Source organism: Meles meles, chromosome 17, assembly GCF_922984935.1.
Source record: "Meles meles chromosome 17, mMelMel3.1 paternal haplotype, whole genome shotgun sequence".
Lineage (NCBI taxonomy): Eukaryota > Metazoa > Chordata > Mammalia > Carnivora > Mustelidae > Meles > Meles meles.
In genome coordinates this window covers 38,309,085-38,329,264 of record NC_060082.1, presented here as the reverse complement: position 1 = coordinate 38,329,264, position 20,180 = coordinate 38,309,085, and positions in this window count along the sequence as shown.

Below are 20,180 nucleotides of genomic sequence, written 5' to 3'. Positions count from 1 at the left end.
CAGAGGGAGCAGGCTCCCTGCTGAGCAGAGAGCCGGTTGTGATGTGGGCTCTTCCCAGGGCCTTTGATCATGACCTGAGCAGAAAGAAGAGGCCCAACCCACTGAGCCACCCAGGCGCCCCAGGGTCTTTGTCCTGTTAAGTGGCTCTGTGTCCATTGAATTTTTAGTCCTGTTGAGGACCTGGAGGGCAGAGGAAAAATTCTCCCTCCCGGGCAGATGGGGTCCTGCTACTGGGGGGTGGGGACCTGCTCAGCTGGGGGCTGGTGACCTCTGAGAGCCCCATGGCCTGAGGGCTTGCTGGCGGGTGGTAGGACCCAGGCTGGAGGTGTTCTTCCAGCATCTCCTAAGATTTACCAACTTGAAAGTCGGCATTGGCCTTGTTCTTGAGGGAACTTTTGCGAGGGGCGGCTGCATTTTGAAGGCACTATTTCTCTGCCCCTCAACATCTCTTGGAGACAGCCTGTGGTTTCCCCCTTTTCTACATTTCCCAAAGAGGAGGAAGGAGTTTAGGATTCATAAATTGCATTCTGCCGCTGTGAGTATTTATTCAGATTCAAGAACTGAGCCCTTGGGGCACCTGGGTGGCTCAGTGGGTTAAGCCTCTGCCTTTGGCTCAAGTTATGCTCTCAGGGCCCTGGGATTGAGCCCCGCATTGGGCGAGGGGGTGGGAAGGATCTCTGCTCAGCAGGGAGTCTGCTTCCCCCCCCCCCACTGTCTGCCTGATGCTCTGCCTACTTGTGATCTCTCTCCCTCTCTGTCAACTGAATAAATAAAATCTTAAAAACACACACACACACAATGAAACGAAACTGAGCCCTGAGCCCCTGGGGCACCTGGCTGGTCCTGGCTGGCTCCATCCGTGGCGTGAGACTCTTGATCTCGGGGTCCTGAGTTCGAGCCCCACATTGGGTGTGGAGATAACTTAAAAAAAAAAGAAGTGCTGGGGCGCCTGGGTGGCTCAGTGGGTTAAAGCCTCTGCCTTCGGCTCAGGTCGTGATCCCGGGGTCCTGGGATCGAGCCCCACATTGGACTCTCTGCTCCGCAGGGAGCCTGCTTCCTCCTCTCTCTCTGCCTAGTTGTGATTTCTCTCTGTCAAATAAATAAAATATTAAGAAAAAAAAAAAGAAGTACTTCGGGAGTGAAGTTGCCATGCACCCCATTTCCATGGAATCACTCTACTTTGGGGTTTGGGTGTGGAGTCACCAATATTGTCCTCTCCACCATTGATTCTTGTCCTTGACCAAGTGCTCAGTTGTCCATTTCTTATTCTCTGCCTTGCTTGAGCAAACTGCACTTAGGTTTGTCTCTCTCTTACAGGTATCTGACCTCTGCTTGCCTACAAAACTGAGAAGACACGAAGTGGAACGTAGCCCCTTTATTGGCGTCTCCTGGGACTTCCAGTCAGATCCACTGCTCATTTCCCTTCTTCATCTGGCTTCCCCTGCAGATTCTGCTTCTCTCTGTCTGCTTATGCTTTACCCTGTAAGAGACCAGCTCTTTCTGTATGCTGGTGAGATGTTTGCATGTTTTTGACATTGGAAATATCTCACTATTGCAATAGTCTTTCTCTCCGATTCGAGTCTTACCTAAGTCCGGAAGTGCTTTCGTCTGAAATCTCCAGGTCCTCTTTGTAAGTGCCCCCTTCCCACCTGTTCTGCTTTTGCTGCCATGGATGAAATAGGAGACATTGACATTGGCTTCTAGCTCATGGGTTTTCTGAAACCGCCGTAACTGAGCACAGAGGGAAGAGACAGCTCTTCTTGGGACCTGTTAACTGGTTTCACTGTCCGACGTCCGTGGCGCCCACCGGATTTCTTCTGGGCTTTGGGTATTTTTGGGAAAATATGTCCACCTGACCAGTGTGACGGAGCTCACACATCTCTGGCCGGTCTCCCGGAGGCCAGCTCGGCCCTGAAGGACGCGCCCTGTCCCTGCCTGCCCACGTGTGGCTGACACTGGTCCCAGGTCCACTATGCGACATGGGAAGAGACAGACCAGTCCCTGGGCAACTTCCTGCCGCCCCAGCGGCTGTCCACCAGCCTCCCAGGGCCTGGGCACACAGGACTCCACTCATAGAGGACCTTCGCTGTCCGGAGGGACTCGAATTTATTTTCAAACGCACACAGTGGTTACTGCCCTCACCAAAGACATGGAGTGGTTTTTAAAACCTGAATAAAGTGTTCTTGATACTTCTGGAGACTCTCACAGGATGCTGTTTCACTGGACAGTCTCTTCCGTGGGGTTCACCCAGGCGCCCACAGCCCTGCACTCCAGGCCTCACCCTGCGGAACCTTCCTGCAGTGAGTCAACCGGCCCAGCCCAGAGCGCAGCCGGTGAGTCAGAGCCCAGCCTGTGGGGCCCAGCCCGTGTGTGTGTGTGTGTGTGTGTGTGTGTGTGTGTGTGTGTGTGTGTCACAGAGAATAAAACATCCAGACCACACAGCTGTGGCCCTGAGCTCCATGCTTGATGCACACTAAATCTTCACAGTCGGTCAAGGGAAGCCTTCTTTCCTCGTTTTACAGAAGAGGAAACAGAGGCCTTGCGGAGCAGCCACGAAGGGGTGCTCTGAGCCCCCAGACTGGAGCCTGTCAGGTCTCTTCTGGCCCAGGAGGGCTGTGTGGCTGGCAGGGGGCTGTTTTCTCCCCAGGGCGGAGGCCCCGAAAAAGCGGATCCCCTCCCCCTCCCCCTCTCTGGCCTGTGAGGAATCCTGTGTGGTTACCCCTCCCTCTTGGAGCAGCTAAAAGGCTTGTTGCTTCCTTGTGACTGCAGCTGGGGGTTGGACAGGCCCACTGGAGCCACTGGGGGTGGGGGTGGGGGGTGGGGGGTGGCATTCCAGTGCGGGTCCAAGGGCCGGAGAGGAGTGGGTCCAAGGGCGCTGCTCCTGGAGTCGCAAAATGGGGGGGTGCTGCAGGCTGGAGAGAGGAAGACTCTGTAAAGAGAGCACCAAAAAGCCTAAACAGCCTCCTGGGGTGGGGGAGGAGCAGAGCAGACCTACTGGTGTCAAGGGGGCTGGGGCAGGGAGGGGGCAGTCCGCTGCCAGCCCTGCAGTACTGGCCCTGTCTCCACGTCATTTTGGGCCTCCACACATCCTTGCCCTCTGCTACACTGGGTCTTGGGAGTTTAGATGTTTCAGTACTTACTTGCCTCTGTCCGCTGCTGTATCCACCTGGGTCAGGCGTATTTTTACATGGCTCTTTACCCCCTCCCTCCTTCCAGGCACAGGCCTCAGGCCCCCAGGAATCTTGTTTTTGCTGGGATCCCCCTTCCCCAGGGCTGAGATCCCAGGGACCCCTGGGTTTCTCTCCCCACTATTGCAGCCCCTTAGTCCTCTGTTGTTGGAATAGGTCAAACAGACCGTGACTCAGTGGCAGTACCAGGAACCTGAGGAGGGATCTGGGGCTCGTTTCTTAACCTTCCTGTGCCTCAGCCTTCCCTCTGTAAATAGGGCTAATGACATCAGTGTGTCCCCATGTGCCCTGTAATTCTGATTCTATTTTAGCCAGAACACTTACATCCAAGGTTAAACAATAACCTTGTTGTTTAACCCTTAAACTGTTCCTGCCTCCCTTCCCCCAGGGGACTTACTCAAAAACAAGTCCCGGAAACCAGTCCGGGTAACAAAGCCCAAATACAAGGGTGGGTCAGGACAGGTGGAGACATCTGATGGGGGGGGGCGCATACTGTCTCCCTAGTTACCAAGGAGTATGGGCCCCGCCCTTTGGGAGCCTTTTGGGCGCCAATTCTGACCAAGGTGATAGGCTGGTTCAAATATCTACTATGGGGTAAATTGTAATTCAATTGGTCACTTATGTGTGACCTAACACGACTGTGCAGCTTTCTCTGTGTGTTACAATTTCATTGGCCACTTGTGCGTGGCCAGGCCCAACCACATGGCCTTTGCCCTTAAAGGTTAGTCTGTGAAGCAGAGAGAGGTTGCCCTCTGTAAGAGGTGCAGCTCCGAACGTTCGGTTTGATTCTTGATGCTTGGCGTGGAATAAAGCTTTGCTTGACCTTCGCTTTATATCAGTCTTGCTCTTTTAATCACAGACCCATTATTGGGGGACCTAACAATAAACACAGAGTGGGCTGTTGATAAAAACCGGGTGAGGCTTTGGGGCTTTCCTTCTGTACCACGAGGCCCTGTAGGCACATTTTGAGGTCTGTATGGCAGAATCCCAGAATTGCTGGAAATTTAGTCTTCTAGTTCAGTTTTTACCAAACTTTACTCAGCAGATTATAAATTCCACATGATGTTCATGGATGTTCTGTGCTGTGTATATAGGTGTGAGTGTGTGGATGTTTAGTCAATAAACTAAAAAGTGTGTTTGGGACACACTTCATAGTATGTTCCCTCTTAATGAATCCTAGTGTGTATTATTATGTCAAAGGCTCTGACAAGTCCTACAGCGAAGGTTTCTATTTAACCTAGTCTGTCATTTTTGCATCCTCCAGGAAGCAAATGCCAACACAAAGTTAGGAGTGCAGAGATTTACTGGGTCCTGCCTGGGAAAGATAAAGCGGGGGTAGAGGGGGTGGTGGAGGTTTCAGACACCATGCAAGTCTGATACCAGAAAGCCCACGGGGTAGGAGGATCGCCAGTGCTGCCCTGAGAAGTTCTCAGCCAACCCCATGCGGTGTCCCCAGCAAAGCTGGCCCATTAGGGGTCTGCACAGGGTAGAAGCAGTGGGCCCAGGACCTCTGCTGTGTTGTTGCCGGCTGGAGCAGCTGGGGAGAGCCTGTCCTCATCTTGAGTGTTCTGCAAATATTTATTCATTTTTTCCCATTTTTAAAAATTCAGGTAGAGTTGACATACTATTATGTTAATTTCAGGTGGACAGCATCATGATTCGATGTTTGTGTACGTTGCAAAGTGATCTCTGCACCAAGTAGTTAACATTCATGGCTATACATAGTCACAGACATTTTTTTCTTGTGTCATCTTTTCAGATCTACTCTCTTACAACTTTCGAATATGCACACGCTGTGTGTTACACTCTGTGACTCGTTTATTCTGGAACTGGAAGCTTATCTCTTCCGACCCCCCCTTCACCCACTCTGCTCACCCTCCCCTAACCCTTACCCCTGGCAACTTCCAATCTGGTCTCTGTATCTAGGACTTTTGTTTTGTTTTGTTTTGACTCTACATGTAAGTGAGATCACAGAGTATTTGTCTTTCTCTCACTTCTTTCACTTGGTGTGATGCCCTCCAATTTCATCCAGGATGTTGCTAGTGACAAGATTTCCTTCTTTTTAATGGCTGAGTAATATTTCACCATGTGTATAGCACCCACGGATCCATCCTAGCCACTGACTCAGGAAATGAGTGAGTAAGGCCCCAGCCACCTGCTCCGTCCCGGGGAATCCTGAGGCATCCCAAGGGGGTTGCACAAATCAGAACCATGGCTCTGGGTTGGGTTTGCCAACATTGCTGCTGAGCGAACTTGGATGAACTCATGGCGGGAGAAGCCAGTAACTCAAGAGATGAGGGTTTGGAAAAGAAAGGGAGAAATTTATTTCTGGTGCTGGCAGATGGGGGAGGTGGCAGAGTCAAGCCTTGACATCAGACCTTCTCAAATACACACACACATACAACAACCAGCCTCTCCCCTCACATGAGGAGCACCAAGAGCTTTATAAGGGGAGCTGGGGATGGGGGTGCCTGCAGGGGAGCAGGGAGAGAGTGTGTGATCATGGGTGGGGGGTGAGTGTGCTTTCAGCCCAGGGTCACCAGCAGGTGAGGGGCTGTGCCGGGTGTGGTCTTCTAGGCAGTCCATTGCTATCAGGGCTTTTCTGTTCTGGAATGTTCTGGTCATTGCAAAACATCTTCGTGAGTTGGATAAGAAGTAAGCACAATGGGTTTCCGTCAGAGCATGAGTTAAGCAGTCTTGTCTATTTGTGTGGGGTTTTCTTTCTAATTTTTTTTTTTTTTTAATTTTAAGTAGGCTCCACATCCAGCATGAACCAACTCCATGATTGAACTCGTGACCCTGAGATCAAGATCAGTCTCAAGCTGAGATCAAGAGTTGGAGCAACAGAGGCATTCCTTGTCTATTTGTGGTTTTAAGTGACGGGGTCTCTGGCTGAGCACGAGGGCTGGCTGACAGACATGCCCCATGTCATCAGTTCTCTGTGGACGGACATGTGAGCCGCTTCCACGCTGTGGCTGTCGTAAGTGAGGCTGTTGTGAACACAGGTTCTTTTCGAGTGAGAATTTTCATTTTCCTCCCCAGATAAACCCTCACAATAACCCGATGAGATAGGTCTTGCTATGTTTTCCACGTTTACTGATGAAGAAACTGGGGCACGAGCATTGTGGTGACATGGCCGGGGTCATCTGGCCGGCGGTGAGTGACAGAGCCGCAGCTGGAGAACAAGGCTACCTTCGGGAAGCTCGGCCCTGGACCTGGGGCCGTGGGGATTGCCGGCCTGGTGGGAAAAGAACACTCCGACTCTTGGGTCCCCCCATCCCCGGCTGCGAACCCTTGCGGCCAGCTCCTTGGCGGTTCTCTCTCACCACCCTTCCCTGGCTCCTCTCAGTCTGAGTCTTGTGTGTGGGGCAGGCTTCCTCTGCCTCAAGACCTGCCTGGCCCAGCACCTCCTCTGCTCCCAGCTCCCATCTCAGGGGCCCTGGGTGAACGCAGCCAGTGCTTGGGACAGAAGAGCAGCGATTTCCCCGGCCTCTGGGACAGAGTAACTCCCCCCCGACCCTCTAAACACACATGCACAGAGAAGACTTCTTGGGAGACCCAGAGATTTATTTTTTAGCGTATTAAGGTGGGTTTCCAGGCACGGCTAGCAGTGCCCAGGTCATTCCCCATATGCCATTCCTTTGTATCCGTCTGTTCCCGGGAAGCCGTGGTCAGCCGCCAACGCGCCAGGCTGTCACTGTCTGTGTGAGTCTTCCTGGGCCCAGAGGGAAGCTCTGCCAGAGCAGCTCTCCGAAAAGAACACGAGCCCCTGCCTGGAGCCAAATAAGGGAATACCATCGAAGGGGCAGCCCGAGCTGAGTCTAGATGTGAGTCAGCGCTGAGCTATGTGGCCACACAGTGTCTGACTCAAAGCTTCTCCAGCTTGGAAGGTGAGAGTGAGAATCGCAAAGGCAGCAGCTCAGAGGCAGAGGAGGAGGGCTGGACAGTCTCCTTGTCTGACTGCAGCAGATGGGGGTCCAGGAGCCATGGGGACGCCTGGGACCAGAGCGGATCCTAGGCCGTCCACCTGCCGCCCGCTGCTCAGCCAGTGTCCGGCCCCTCCCTCTGCCTGTGACCGGGTTATGCTGGGGACACCCCTGACTCACACTCAGCAGGGAGTGTCCTGGAGGGATTTCTTTCCGCCCTAGCCGTCCAGGGACTAATAAAAAATGCAAGTCACCTCAAGACAGGAGTGCTCCCTGTCTGTTTTGTGATGTGGATTTGAATATAAATCAAACAGCACAACCATGACCGATCAGAGCTCTAACCTAGTTCACAGAACTCTCTATTTTTGCCAGGGCACAAACATTCACATGTCCCATTCCCTGCTAGCCCAACAGTGCCAGAAACGGACGGACTTTCTTTCTTTTTTTTTTTTTTTTTTAAGATTTTATTTATTTATTTGACAGATAGAGATCACAAGTAGGGAGAGAGGCAGACATAGAGAGAGAGAGAGAGGAGGAAGCAGGCTCCCCGCCAAGCAGAGAGCCCGATGCGGGGCTCGATCCCAGGACGCTGGGATCATGACCTGAGCGAAAGGCAGAGGCTTAACCCACTGAGCCATCCAGGCGCCCCACGGACGGACTTTCTTATTCGCCTCCCGATCCTGGCATGGTACTTAGTACATGATGGGTCTGTGGGAAAGGTTATTCATGGAAGGATCACAGGCTCCAAGCTTACCTGAGGCAAAGCCTGCTGGGAACTAGAGCACTGGAATCATGAGCACAGGTTGGGGAGTGCAGCTTGGGGCCCTGTATCCTGTTAAACCTCTCCTGATAGAGAGGTTTTGGTTTTTTTTATTTAAAGATTTTATTTCTTTGTTTGTCAAAGAGAGAGCATAAGCAGGGGGAGCAGCAGGCAGAGGGAGAAGCAGCCTCCCCCCTGAGCAGGGACCCCGATGCAGGACTCTTTCCCAGGACCCTGAGATCATGACCCCAGCTGAAGGCAGATGCCTAACCGACTGAGGCCCCGAGCTGCCCCCCATGGGGAGTTTCAAGGAGCTCTGGTTTAGTAACTACAGAGAGTGTTTCAGAGCTCTGTGTTTAGAGGGGGCAGGGTGGACAAGCTCTCTTTCCAGGAGAACCAGAAGATCCCTCCCTGAGTGCGGGGTGCTCACGGCCTTTACTCCAGAGAAAGGTGAGACAAGGCTGAGCCAGCATTTCCTGCCACCTTCCTCTTCCCTCACCCTGGCCGGTTGGGTCCATTGTTCAGGCTTCCGTGGGTGCTGGGGCAAGAGTGAGGAGTTCAGGAAATCTCTGGGGAGTCTGCTTGGGACACACAGACCAGTCTCACTCCATGTCCACCCCAGTGGCATTTCCAAGCTGTCAAAGTGCCCAGGAAACCCGCTTGGCCTCTTGAAAATTTGTGAGAGGGGTTGGGGCTGGGGTAGGGCTGGTGGTGGTCATGTTGGGGGTTGGCAGGGGTGAGGCCAGGAGGTGGGAGGGCCTGGTCCCACAAGGCCTTATAGGGCAGTGAGGGAGTCACCCAAGGGTCCTGGCTGACTGGGCTGTGTGGAGAGGGCCTGGGGCTGACAGGAATGGCACACTGAGGGCCTCTTTCTGGCAGGAGAACTCTTGGCCGGGACTGCCCCACCCCCCCAGCCCCTCTTCCCTGGGTCCCGCTGGGAAAAGGCAGGTTGGCGGAAGACCGCAGAAGACCATGGAAGACCCCGTGGTTCCTCCCAGTTGTCCTACCAGCAGAACGCAGGCCACAGGCCCACCTGGGGGAAAAACACCCCTTTCCAGGCTTTTGTGGAGCCAGATGATTTGTCTGAGTCTTGGGGTGGGGTGGGGTGGGGTTTCTAAAGACTGCGGAGACTTCCCGAAACCACAAGTGTGAGCCTGAGCTGAGTATCCACCCCATTCTGCTCTCCTTTGTGAGCTGGCGGGGTGCAGGGTGAGACCTGCTTCCGCTTCCAGAGCAGGAGCCCGGGCATCCCAAGGCCCCTTCCATGCTGTCTTGGCTCCACCACGTGGCAAAACACTGCATTGCTATTTCGAAGCAAGAAAAACCTCAACTTGGCTGTGGAAAAGGAAAGGCCTGCCTCAACAGGCCTTTGATGCTTTTCAGCATAAACAACTAAAATTGGCAAAGTGTGTTGAGGGGGCTCTCGGGCGGCCATGGCTCCAGGTTCCAAAGCCCTTCGGTGTTGATACTGACCCATCTCTTTATCTCTTCTCTCATCTATCCATCTATCTACCGATCTACCCACCCATTTATCCATCCACCATCCATACATCCATTCACCATTCAGCTATCCATCTATCCATCCATCCACCCATCCATCCACCATCCATCCATCCACCCAACCACCCATCCACCATCCACCCATCCACCCACCCACCCATCCATCTATCCACCCACCATCTACCATCCCCCCCATCTGTCCCACCCACACCTATAGCACCTGTTTGTAATTTGTCCGTTCATCCACCATCAGTGTAATTTGTGGACAAGTATAGCGCTGGGCTTTAGCGGTGAACCAGACACAGGACAGTGTTCACAGAGGATTTAGGTATTTAAACAGTGACCATGATTAACCATGATAGTCGCTACTCTAGGAAGTGCATTTTAAGGACCCTCACCCAGAGTTGGGGAGTCTTGGAAGGCTTCAGTGAGGAAGTCATAACCAAGGGGGTGCCCAGAGCTAGTTCAGCTTGTGGGAGGGTGGGTGGGCTGACAGGAGGCGGGGAGGAGGCCAGCGAGGAGAGTGGGAGCCAGGACAGTCTGCTTGGTGAGCTAGCTGGACAAGTCTGGACTGTGAGAACAGGGCTTCAACCAATACTTTTAACTTGAGTATGGCAAATGGGTTGTTGGGGCAGGAGGACAGTAAGGAGGCTGGGTGCCTGCCGGCCCCATGTTGGAGGAATCTCTGTCCTTTCCAGCTGATATATCCACCCAAGGATTTTCTTTTCTTTTGCTTTTTAAGTGACTGATTCAGGGGCGCCTGGGTGGCTCAGTGGGTTGAGCCTCTGCCTTCGGCTCGGGTCGTGATCTCAGGGTCCTGGGATCGAGCCCCGCATCGGGCTCTTTGCTTGGTGGGGAGCCTGCTTCCCCCTCTCTCTCTACCTGCCTCTCTGCCTACTTGTGATCTCTCTCTCTCTGTCAAATAAAATAAAATCTTTGGAAAAAAAAATAAATGACTGGTTCATTCATTCATTCATTTATTCATTCATTCATAAGTAATCTCTGTACCCCATATGGGGCTTGCACTCACAACCCCAAGATCAACAGTCATGTGCTCTACTGACTGAGCCACCAGGTGTCCCACATTTTCTCATTTTTTTTGGAAATGTACTTTTGTTTGATTTGTTATTCGCCATTAAATTAAAGTCTGGACTCTCTCCCTCTTTTTTTTTTAAGATTTTATTTATTTATTTGGCAGACAGAGATCACAAGTAGGCAGAGAGGCAGGCAGAGAGGGAGAGGGGGAAGCAGGCTCTCCATGGAGCAGAGAGCCCGATGTGGGGCTTGATCCCAGGACCCCGAGATCATGACCTGAGCTGAAGGCAGAGGCTTTCACCCCCTGAGCCACCCAGGGGCCCCGAGTCTGGACTCTTTAAGGTTACATGTCAATATGTAGATTTTTGTCTGCTACTGATGCAAATAATTTCTTTCAGGTAAAAAAAAAAAAATAAATAAAAGAACAAAGCCTCCAACCAAGCAAATCAGAGACAAAACCCCCCGAATCCCAAAGGTTACAGTTTCCTTGTCTTGAATGACATTAACCAGTTTTGTATATAACCCAGAAAACCTATTTTAACATTTTTTATTCAGTGCCCAGAAACTTAATCTAACATTTAATATTTATTTTAAGCGACTTTACCATCCTGCTGGTTCTCTCTTAATGAAGTAAATAAATTGTAAAAAAAAAAATTAGGTATAAGCTCAATTTATACTTATGAAAGTGAATAAATGACATAAAATTTTGACTTCTAGGGGTGACTGGGTGGATCAGTGCATTAAGCCTTTGCCTTCAGCTTGGGTCATAGTCTCAGGGTCCTGGGATTGAGCCCCACATCGGGCTCTCTGCTCAGTGGGGGCCTTCTTCCCTCTCTCTCTGCCTGCCTCTCTGCCTACTTGTGATCTCTCTCTGTGTCAAATAAGTATATCTTAAAAAATTTTTTTTTGATTTCTAAAAACTTATACTTTGTTGGAGCTATTGGGTGGCTTAGTTGTTTAAGTGTCACCTTTGGCTCAGGTCATGATCTTCGAGTCCTGGGATCGAATTCCACATTGGGCTCCTTGCTCAGTGCGGTCTGCTTCTCCCTCTGCTTCTGCTCCTCCTCCTACTTCTGCTCGCTCGCTCTCAAATGAAAAAATAAACAAACAAACAAACAAAAACACTTATGTTTTGTCACGTGAGTTCACATTGACCTTCACTTCCAAATGAAGACCCTATGACTTGGTTCAAAGTCCCCCCGTCTCCGTATTTGTAACGCCCACCAACATTCGTACTGAGTTTCCTCATTTTCTTGCTGTAAGTTTGCACAGAAAGTATTTTATTTTATTTTATTTATTTATTTGACAGAGATCACAAGTAGGCAGAGAGGCAGGCAGAGAGGAGGAAGCAGGCTCCCTGCTGAGCAGAGAGCCCGATGAGGGGCTCGATCCCAGGACCCTGAGATCATGACCTGAGCCAAAGGCAGAGGCTTTAACCCACTGAGCCACACAGACGCCCCGCACAGGAAGTAGTTTTAAGTTGCTGACCCATATTACTGTGAAAATCAAAACTACTGACCAGTGTTCAGTGTTTGTTATCAAGGACCAATAGTCGAAGTGCCGCGGACAGAGTCATTTCTGGGATCGGCTCCTGCCCTGTTGTCAGGTGCGTTCAGCTTCAGACTCGGCCAGTGTCTAGAACTGTGGACACCTCTCACAGGAAAACAGAGCCACTCTCTGCACAAGCGAGTCATGAAAATAGGAACATCAAATATCCTGTAGCAGGGTGTACAAAAAATCCACTTTGATCTCCTCCCAGGAGCTGTGCATTCAGTTCACCAGTGACATATTTTTACTAGCCTTTGGCCGGTATCCTAACTACATATTAGTTCTTTCCAGCCCATGTGGAAAATGATGGTATTGGCCATTTTAATTAACTCCAGATATTTTTCTCTATTTGGAGTGCTGAACATTTGATAGTCCTTCAGAGGGCCCCCCAATTATGAGAGAAGCATTCCCAGTTTCCAGGGCTGGGCCATTCAAAATCAGTTTTAAACAATGATGTTCCTGAGTGTTCAATTTTATATGTGGTGTCCTTTAGCAGCAAGGGAGCTTGTTTAAGGGCTTTTAGTAATTAGTTGGGTTGTTGGGGCAGGAGGACAGTAAGGAGGCTGGCCCCGTGTTGGAGGAATCTCTGTCCTTTCCAGCTGATATGTCCACCCAAGGATTTTCTTTTCTTTTGTTTTTAAATGACTGACTACATCTTCATTTTTAGTGTTTAATACCTGGGCCGTGTGCTACGCTTACGTTGGCGTCAGAGACCAGATCCTACAAAGCCAAACTTTGCAGTTTCCCTTCAGGTCCTGGGTCCCATCCCTCTCCCCTCTCTCTCAAGGGCATCCCCCTGTTTGCTGGCTCCACAGCGCCCCTACGATCTGTCCTCACACATTTGAAAATATTTCATGAAGCATCTGACATTCTTTCACATTAAGGTGTAAACAACGGACGACAGCTGAGCGCACCACTCCTCTCTGGTCGACACCTGCGGGACAGGAAACTCAGCGCAAACCCAAACGTAGCCACATTCTTCCAAACCCAGGAAAGAAGTGTCATAAATATATCAAGCTTTTCTTTTCACGATGTTTCTTACTTACAAAAGGCAGTAAAGGGTTAGAGTGACACGGGATGAATACCATAAACCGGTAGAAAAATGGCAAAAATATGCCATTTTTGGCATCATAATTTTACACGATATGATGAATGAGAGTACTTTATTTGAATATCTTGATTGGTCATAAGATTTGTCCGGCTCACTTTACTCAGAATTTACCTACTGAGCCATGGAAATGTATACCTTCAGTCCCCTGGGAGGTCCTGGACCCTCCATGGCCCCCGAGAGATGCAGGGTGGGGGTTGGATGCCTTTCTAGCCTTGTCTCTGTCGGGCCCTGGGTGCAGGCTGCTCCCGGCGCAGGGAGTCCTCATCTCACCTCACCCAAGGACACATCCTTCCCAGGTTGACCCATATCCCTCTTTGTCTTCTGAAGGGAATACTAGCAAATAGGATCCAGCTACATTCATGTGGTAAGACTCACAACCAAGCATACAAGGTGGGGGTGTGTGTCTGGAGGGCTCACCTGGTGAGATTCTGACTCTTGATCTCGGGGTCGTGAGTTTGAGGCACCTGTTGCGTGTAGAGATTATTAATAATAATAATTTAAAAAAAGAGTAGAAGGTTGGTTTAACATCAGAGAGTCAGGGACTCAATCAGTGGTCAGCTGAGCTGCATGAACAGAACGATGCATATGGATATAGTACAGGAAGACTGAAAATCAGACAATGGGAAAAGATCCTGCGAACGTTCGTGAGAAGGAAGCTGGCAAAACCATATTAATAACGGGCAAAATATGGGGCGCCTGGGTGACTCAGTGGGTTAAAGCCTCTGCCTTCAGCTCAGGTCATGATCCCAGGGTCCTGGGATTGAGCCCCGCATTGGGCCCTCTGCTCGGTAGGAGCCTGCTTCCTCCCTTCTCTCTCTCTGCCTGCCTCTCTGCCTACTTGTGATCTGTCTGTCAAATAAATAATAAATAAAATCTTTAAAAGAAAAAAATAAGGGACAAAATAAACTTTAGGGCAAAAAGCATCATTAAAGAGAAAAGGGGTCATCTTGTAATGAGAAAGTTTCAAATCACAAGAACATTCAAAGGAGAGGAGGTATCCATGCAATTTTTTGGCTTGAATATTTTAAATCAAAGGGCAGAAAAATATCATTTTCATTGGAAATACTTTAGCGCATAAAGACATGACAAATATAGTTATATGAAAACTACAATATCTTATGCTCAACAAAATTAATAATTTCTTAACATCATATAATACCCATTTAAAAAAAAGATTGTATTTATTTGAGAGAGGGAGCACAAACGGGGGGCAGGGGTAGAGGGAGAGGGGAAGCAGAATCTCCGATGAGCTGGGAGCCCGATGCGGGCCTCAGTCCCAGGACCCTGGGATCATGACCTGAGCTGAAGGCAGACACTTAACGGATTGAGCCACCCAGGCGACCCACCCAATTTAAAAAATTTAAATTCCAGTATGGTTAATATACAGTATAATATTAGTTTCAGGTGTACAATGTAGTAATTCATCACTTCCATACATCACCCAGTGCTCCTCACGACAGGTGCACTCCTTAATCCCCATCGCCTGTTCCACCCATCCCCCGCCACCTTCCCTCTAGTGATCGTCAGTTCTCTATAATTAAGAGTGTGTTTCTTGGTTTGCCTCTCCTTCCCCAACCCATGTTTGTTTGTGTTTTGTTTCTTCAATTCCACATATGAGTGAAACCATATGGTATTTGTCTTTCTCTGATTTATTTCGCTCAGCATCATACTCTTTTAGCTCCATCCATGTTGTTGCAAATGGCGTGTAATACCCATCTTATGTTCATTTTCTCCCAGTTGTCTCCAAAATGTCCCAGTTTGTTCAAGTTGGATCCAAAGAAGATCCAAAGATCCAAAGATTTTATTTATTTATTTGACACAGAGAGATAGTGAGAGAAGGAACATAAGCAGGGGGAGTGGGAGAGGGAAAAGCAGGCTTCCTGCTGAGCAGGGAGCCCGATGTGGGGCTCCATCCCAGGACCCTGGGATCATGACCTGAGCCAAAGACAGATGCTTAATGACTGAGCCACCCAGGTGCCCCTGTATTTGATTTTTAAAAAAGATTTTATTTTTAAGCAATCTTTATACCCAATGTGGGGCTCGAACTCACAACCCTGAGATCAAGAGTTGCACGCTCACCGACTGAGCCAGCCGGGAGCCCCAGCATAGTATTTGATTACTAGGTTTCTTAGGTTTAGATCTATAACAGCCTTGTCCTCATCCCTTTCCCCCCATGACGTTTATTTGTGGAAGAAAGTCTATCATTTGTACTGTAGAATTTCCACATTTGGAAGCTGGCTCATGGTGTCATTGAACTTATCTCTAGCCCAGTGGCTTGACTGGGGGAGGTTTTGCCTCCCAGGGAACATCTGGGAATGTTGGGGCATTTTCAGTTGCCATGACTACACAATGCTCCTGGCATAAAGTAAGGGGGTGGGGCGGGGCTTGAGATGCGTTTAAACATCCTGTGATACACAGAACAGGACTCGAGGGGGCAGCAGAGACCACCAGCTGCCTCTGCCAGCCCACCTGGCTCTGGTACCTTCCAGGATGGACCCCTTACTCCAGAACATTGTTGCTTGCAGCTGGCAGTTCAGCTAGCTGGAACCTCAGCTGGTGTAAGAGGCCACATGCGCGTCACAGATGCAGGGAGGAGCAGGGGCTGTCCCTGGTGTCCCTGGCCCTTGTTCCCTGGGGCTGAAGGAAAAGCGTCTCACCTCCAGACTGGCAGCGGGAGCCCAGCAGCCAGGTGGGGACTCTGTCGAGAAAGCAGCCTCCCCCAGTTCAACCCTCCAGGTGCATTCCCCACATTCGCAAGTGATCCTTCATCTCTTTAAACCCAGCAATCGCACTACTGGGTATTTGCCCCAAAGATACAAATATAGTGATTTGAAGGGGCACTTGCAGCCCAATGGTTACAGCAACAATGTCCACAATAGCCAAACCATGGAAAAATCCCAGATGTCCCTCGACAGATGAATGGATAAAGAAGATGTGGTGTACGTACAATGGAATAGTACTCAGCCATCAAAAAGAATGAAATCTTGCCATTTGCAATGCTGTGGATGGAACTGGAGGGTATTACACGGAGCGAAGTAACTCAACCAGAGGAAGACAATTATCATATGATTTCACGCATGTGTGGAATTTAAGAAACTAAGCAGATGAACATAGGGGAAAGGAAGGAAAAATAAAATAAGACAAAATCAGAGAGGGAGATAAAACCACAAGAGACTTGTAACTCTAGCACACAAGCTGAGTATTGCTGGAGGGGAAGGGTGTGGTTGGGATAGGGTAATCAGGTGATGGACATTAAGGAGGGTGTGGGGGTCATGAGCGCTGGGTGTTCTATGCAACCGATGAATCACTAAATTCCACTCCTGAAACTAACACCATATATCAAATTGACTGACTTAAAAAAAGTGTCAATATAGCATCTTAGAAGAACACATGGGCTTTTAGGGAGGATGGACCTAGGTTCAAATCCTCTTCTGCTACTTAGGAGCCAAGCGAGGCAGCTGCTTTTCCTCCTCTGGGACACCTGGTTTGCGACAGCTGGTGTTAGAGAGGGTCATTGTTGGGAGAACAGGAGAGGGTAAAAGCGAAGGGCTCAGCAGGAGGCTCGGCGTGTGGTGTGAGGGTGTGTGTGTTAGTAACCGCGAGGGGGTACCCCTCACTTGCTCCTGGCGGGCTCGGTCCACCTCCAGGTCTGATGCTGTGTTCAGCTCAGCAGGAGCCTGTCTCCTCCAGATGAGTGTAGCTGGGTTGAGCACAGAGTGCAGCTCTGCACTGGGCCCCCCGTGTCCTCTGTGTCAGAGGAGCAAAGACCTGTGGGAAAGTAAGTGACTTCTCTGGGTGACCGAGAAGATCGGGCTGAAATCTGGGTCTACTTTGGGTCTGAGGCTCTTAGGCGCTACATCAAAGCTACTATTTCTAGATACTTCAAGCCTTCTCCCAGCCCTTTCTAGTTTGTCTTGGTTTCCGTCATACGTGCAAACCTTTTCAGACACTCACACAGGACATAGGAGCCCTGGATACAGGTGCACTTAAATTCCTCTCATTTTACCCATGTGGAGCTTGATTGTATTCTGTCTCCTGCTAATCCAAGGGTGCAAGACACAAAGCTGGAGCTAACTCCTGTGTTTGGTGAGTTATTCATTCAACACACATGCGCTGAGCATGTGTTATGTGTCCAGCGCTGGGCCACAGTGAAGGGGTTTGAGAATGGGGGCAGAGACTCAAGGAGGGACAGTGCGGTTTCCGTGTGCGAGGGATGGATGGAGAGCCTCGGCGGAGCGGGGAGGGAGCAGGTGCTCTGGTTCTGGTTAGAGGGGGCTCAGCGAAGCTTTCTCCCTGTTAGTTCTGCCTGGGGAGCACATGATGGGGGCTTGCTGGAGTCCAGGAGCGAGGGTCCTGGTGCCGCCCCGAGGAGCGCACAGGGCCCAAAGATCCAAGGCTCTGGGGGCGGGATTCCCAGTGTATGCTACCCCCTCTGCCTGCTGGGGGATTTTGTGTTTGACCGTCTCTGTTCAAAACTGGATTCAAGGTAATTCTTTTTTTTTTTTTTAAGATTTTATTTATTTATTTGACAGAGAGACACAGCAAGAGAGGGAATACAAGCAGGGGGAGTGGGAGAGGGAGAAGCAGGGTTCCCGCTGAGCAGGGAGCCTGACGTGGGACTTGATCCCAGGACCCTGGGAGCATGATCGGAGCTGAAGGTAGACGCTTAACAACTGAGCCACTCCGGCGCCCCTAAAGATAATTCTTGATTCATGACATGCTCTCATCATTAGTCATTGCATGGCTCTCTTTAATTATTTTATTATTAATAGTATAATGAACTCCTCTGTGTCCCTTCCCCCATCCAAGAGCATTATGAAAACTTCAATCTCTATCCACTTTCCTCCTTGTCCCAGCTCCCCTTCTTGACTATGGAAAGGCCCTCTGCTCTGAGCTTTGTGCTTATCTTTCCTTTCTGGTGTGTTTGTTTGTGTGTTTATTTTTAAACATTTTATTTATTTATTTATTTAAAGATTTAATGTATTTATTTGACAGAGAGAGACACAGCGAGAGAGGGAATACAAGCAGGGGGAGTGGGAGAGGGAGAAGCAGGCTTCCCGCCGAGCAGGGAGCCCTATGTGGGGCTTGATTCCAGGACTCTGTGATCATGACCTGAGCAGAAGGCAGATGCTTAACGACTGTGGCCCCCAGGCGCTCCTAAACATTTTATTTGTAAGTCATCTCTACAACCGATGTAGGGCTTGAGCCCACCACTCCGAGGTCAAGTGTTGCACTCTCCATGGACTGAGCCAGCCAGGCGCCCCTACTGAGTTTTGATTTGTATATTTGGATGTATGTGTCCCCCCCCCCCACATTCAAAGTTGTCCCACAAAGATGGGAAGAAGCTTCCAGAAACTCAGGTAAGAGCCAATACGCACCCTTTGGAGCTGAGCCTGTAGCTTCCTGAGTGTATTTCATAGGAAACCTGTAGACCATGCTTCTTACCGAAGGATCTCTGAGTGATAATGATGATTCAAGAAAGCATGTTGTGTTTACGGGTCATTGTGTCACTGAGCACCCTGGAGGGCTCAAGTCCCCAGTTAGCGCATGGGCTCCACCGCCAGGGAGCAGTACTGCCTCCCACAGTGAAACACAGGGATGTGGCCGTGCCCCAGTGTCTGCATATGTGGCAATGACGGTGGGCTTCCACACTGAGGGCAGGGCACGGACATCATGCCCCACACAGCCAATCCCATAGCTTGATGGGCCACGCAGGGCCCTCCAAACAGTGAGCCGGGTCAGTCAGATTCCCTCCTGGGAGCCTGGGCTGAGTAACAGGAAGGATTATTGGCTAGTTAGCAGTGGGAGCTGCCCTTGACAAGCTCCGAGACAGAGCTGGAGCTGGAGAGGCCGCAGAGTGAGGGACAGAGGCCTCCTGCCGACAGTCACGTGAGTGCGCCATCTTGGATGTGACTCTCCTGCCCTGGTCAGGCCTTCGGTTGAGGACAGCCCCTGCTGACATGGGCCCCAGCTAAGCTACGCCTGACTTCCTTATGCACAGAAATTGTAAGATTATAAATATTCGTTGTTCTAGGTCACTAGGCTGGGGGTAACTCGTTAGCAGCAATAGGCTGCTGATTGGTGTCACATTCGGTGGACGCTCATTAGCTCAGCCGGGTTCTTTAGCTACCTGATGGCCACACCACACATCTCCTGTCCTTCCGCTGACCTGGGCTCACAGACACCATTTCTTAACTATGCCCTCCAGATCTCCAACACCTGCACCCCGTTCTTGCTCTCAGCTGATGTCCTCAATTCATACTCGTGAGCGTAAATGTTGCAGCCATGAGAAGAGAACATTTCACGGTCCCCTGTCAAATCTCACGATCCCCTGTCACATCTCACGTGCACACCCACTGTCAGCCCCATGATGGGGACGGACTGTCTGTGCTCTCAGCTCTGAACAGCCTTCCCCCTCTGCCGCTTGGTTGAGCCTAGTGGGCCTCTTACCCACTCAAGGACATCCCTCATGCAATTGTTTCCTTCTCTTCTTTTCCAGAAGGAAAGAGCGTTGACCGGTGTCCAAATGCTACAGGTAGTTAGATAAGAGGTGGACGAGAAGTGAGCACTGATTTTGGCAACATCAAACCTCATGGTCATGAGGGCCATCGGCCAGTGGTCTCCGCTAAGCATCTGACCGAGCGACGAGAAGAGAGGCCGGGTGGGGGAACTTGGCTCCATGAGGGTCCCGTGCCTCTGATGGAACCATGTTGTACTGAGAAAGGGAGGGAGGGGGCAGGGCTCTGGGGGCCGGAAACCTTGACACCGTTTGTGTGCTGAAGGAGGAGGTCCAGTGGGGAGATGGATGATGCACAGCAGCCATGGCCACGGGAGCCTTGAGGGCAGGCGGTACGTGACGCAGTGACGCCCTGACAACAGGAATAAGAACACACAGGAGGCCTCCAGCCGACACACTGCTCTCTGAAGGATCACAGGATGAGGTTCAGTGGGCACAACTCCCATCTGCCGTGGCCCCTGGCCACTGCCCTATGTGGCCGTGATCAGCTCCTGCCTGGTTGTCCGCAGCGGTCTCCCAGCTCCAGAGAAGAGTTCCACATGTGGAGCCCTGCAGGCCTTCCGCCAGTCCCTTGACGTTGCCCACGGCAGCTGCT